A 3,685-nucleotide genomic window follows, 5' to 3' on the forward strand; every position below is an offset into this window, starting at 1 on the left:
TGCTCAGTATAAGAAAGAATGCTTAATTTGGTCAACTGGCTCTGTGTTTCTATAATAGTTATGAGTCATAAATACTTATTGAGCTTCTGATAGTTTTAGGTTCTAGCTAAGCACCATTTATGTGCACCAATTTTCACAACAAATATACAAGGAAGTTATTTTTTTTCAGATGGAAAAACAGACTTATTTAGATCAAGTGACTTATCTATTTTCACATAATCACTAATATGTGGTAGTGTCAGTATTTGAACCCAACTTCTGACTCCAGAGCCCATACCCTTAACTAGGACATTGAGAACATAAACTGAGTTACTTCTGAATGCAGCACATTCCAGCAGGGGACAATTAAATACATTTAAGACAACCCCTTTTTTTTCAATCTTGTAATACAATTAGATACACATGACACAAACATTTAAAAGGCTGAAAAAATGTCGACAGTGCACAAGTGAGCACAAATAAACATTAACAAGTGCATGAGCCCTGAGAAGAGCTGGGATGAAAAAGTGATTAGAGCAAGAGTTAAGCTGACAAGCAAGTGCTCCCAGTCTGAGCTATTTAAAGATGTGATAACCTGCTTCAGGAAGTAGTAAATTCTCGTCATGGGAGAGGCTTCCAGCACAGGCTGGATGGACAAACACTTGGCAGATCAATTTGGGTTGTTGTATACGGCTTCTAAAGTCCCACCAACCCTGAGATTCTGTGATTTAGTCAACTTATTTTGAATAGCCACTATGTACCTAGTACTAGGACAAGCTCCTTTCACAAAGAGAATTAAGACACACCATCAAGGAGGACACAGTCTAGTGGGGCAGTTAGCACAAACCCAGAAATGTAGAATGAAGTGTAATCAGTGCTCATATGGCATGGGAGCAAAGACCTACACCTAACTCAAACTGGGAAGGGGAATTAAAAAGGTAAATCAGGCGTTTCTTAGAGGTAATACCTAAACGAACCCTTGAAGGAAGAGCAAAAATTAGCCAGATGTTCCAATTATCTATTGCAATGTAACAAACTATCTCTAAAACTTAAAACAAGTATTTTATTATTTCATAATTTAGGTACCTACTTAGTAGCTGGGCTGGTTGGTAGGCTGCAAGACAGTTTCACTCACATGCCTGGTACCTTGGAGGAGATGGCTTTAAAGACAGGTCTCAGCTAGAACCCTCCCTCTCTCTGGGAAGTTTCAGAGCTTCTCCATAAGATCTATCCAGCAGGATAGGTGGATCCTTACAAGGTGACTCTGCACTCCAGGAACGAGTGCTCTAAGAGATCAAGGTGGAGGCTGCAAGGGTTTTTATAGCTTAGCCTTGGCAGTCAGGCAGAATCACGTCCAACGCAATTTATTGGTTACACATGGGTCACTGTGGGTGGAAACACACAAGTATGTATCAATAAATACTCGGGAGGCATGATTTATTGGAGGCCAGCACAGAGTCTGGTTACCACACCAGGCTAAGAGGTTTGGGAAATTAAGAGGATGCAGTTTTCAGCTAGAATGGATATCATGCACAAAGACAAAGAGGCATATAAGACTAAATCCTGAGAAACAGCAGGCTGCCACCATTACCAGCTCAGCAGTGCATGAGCAGAGGGGACACCCAGGCCACACCCCATTGCTTTGTCTTCCTGCCACCGGCTCCCACATCCTAGGTCCCACGTAGATGACCTTAAAGGCAGAAACGCATGCTCCTTTCAACAGCCTGTCAAAACGTGGTGGACTCCTATGAAGTTCTAGGCGTGCAGAGACATCACTCAGCCTTTTAAGGATATAAAAAAGGCATATCGGAAACTAGCACTAAAGTGGCATCCAGGTAAAAATCCTGAGAATAAAGAATAAGCAGAGAGAAAATTCAAACAAGTAGCTGAGGCTTATGAGGTGTTATCAGATGCTTAAAAACGGGATATCTATGACAAATATGGCAAGGAAGGGTTAAGTGGTGAAGGTGCAGGTGGAAGTCATTTTAACAGTCCCTTTCAGTTTGGCTCCACATTCCATAACCCAGATGACGTCTTCAGGGAATTTTTTGGTGGAAGGGGTCTGTTTTCATTGGACTTCTTCAAAGACCCATTTGAGGCCTTTTTTGGGGATCTAGCAAGCAGAAGTTGAGGCACAGAGTCTTTTCTCTGCCTTCAGTGGCTTTCCATATTTTGGAGGGGCGGGTGTTCTTTTGATACCGGATTTACTTCTTTTGCCTCCCTAAATCACGAGGGCCTCACTTCATTCTCTTCCACATCACTTGGCGGTAGTGGAATGGGCAACTTCAAATCTATATCAACTTCTAAAATTGTTAATGGCAGAAAAATCACTACAAAGAGAATTGTCGAGAACGGTCAAGAAAGAGTAGACATTGAAGATGACCAATTAAAGTCCTTAAGGCTAAATGGTAAGGAACAGCTGCTATGCTTGGATAACAAGTAATTCAATGCATGCACTTAACAGAAATGTTAACTATAACAAGCTCCATCTGAAGATTGATAGGAACTTTTTTTAAGATGCCAAATGAACTATCTTTCAGTATAACTGTACCTAAAGTATTTGTAAACAGCTCATCCAAACCACTATTGGTCATAAACTTTGAGTTTATTGTTCGGACCACATAATAGGACCATTTTTTGGTCTTTAAAATTGTTGTAAATCTCTGCATGCACTTTGTTTTCTATTAAATGTAACCCAGGGTGCCTGTGGCTCTTTCCTACACTAACACTAGCAAGACCTGCCTTTCTATTGTGTTTGAAATGTGAGCTAAGTAGTGTCAGCCTGCTGTGAAGTTAACATTGCCAGGATGAATCTTCCACAAAAATAATCTCAATTTTTCAGTATTTAGTAGTGGAAGATATTAATGCATTAATAGTAATGCATTTCTGGTTTAATTGATATAAATTGAGGATATTTTCTAGTGTGCATGAATGCTGGCAACTTAGTAAGTTTTGACAATTGTTTATTTTATCGAAGTATAATTGACTTACAATATTATGTTTCATACATAAAATATAGTGATTTGATATTTTATAAATTATATTCCATATAAATTTATTATAAAATATTGCCTATATACCTTGTACTATACATTACATCCTTGTATCTTGTGTATTTTATACCTACTAGTTTGTACCTCTTAATCCCCTTCAACTTTTTTGCCCCTCCCCCTACCCTTTGCCCCACTGATAGCCACTAATTTGTTCTCTGTATCTGTAAGACTGCTTCTGTCTTATATTCATTTGTTTTGTTTTATTTTTTAAAGTCCACATATAAGTGAAAACATACAGTATTTGTCTTCCTCTGACTTACTTCACTAAGCATAATACCCTCCAGGTCCATGCATGTTGCAAAGGGCAAATTTTCATTTTTAATGGGTGAGTAATATTCCATTATGTATATACATCATCTATATATAGATATAGATGATATATACATATATCACATCTTCTTTATCCATTCATCTGTTGATGCACATTTAGGTTGCTTCCACATCTTGGCTATTATAAATAACTCAGCTATGAATATTAGGGTGCATATATCTTTTCAAATGAGGGTTTTCATTTTCTTTGGCTATATACCCAGGAGTGTAATTGCTGGGTAATATGGTAGTTATATTTTTAGTTTTATGAGGAACCTCTATACTGTTTTCCATAGTGGCTATAGCAATTTACATTCCCGCCAACAGTGTCCTAGGGTTTTCTT

The 3,685-nt window shown here is 38.4% G+C and overlaps 1 pseudogene; it reads left to right on the forward strand.

The window, feature by feature from the left end:
- The first annotated feature begins 1,686 nt into the window (after window positions 1–1,686).
- On the forward strand, window positions 1,687–2,422 carry LOC132418095 (dnaJ homolog subfamily B member 6-like; annotated as a pseudogene).
- Window positions 2,423–3,685: the final 1,263 nt, after the last annotated feature.

This window comes from Delphinus delphis, chromosome X (genome assembly GCF_949987515.2).
Source record: "Delphinus delphis chromosome X, mDelDel1.2, whole genome shotgun sequence".
Lineage (NCBI taxonomy): Eukaryota > Metazoa > Chordata > Mammalia > Artiodactyla > Delphinidae > Delphinus > Delphinus delphis.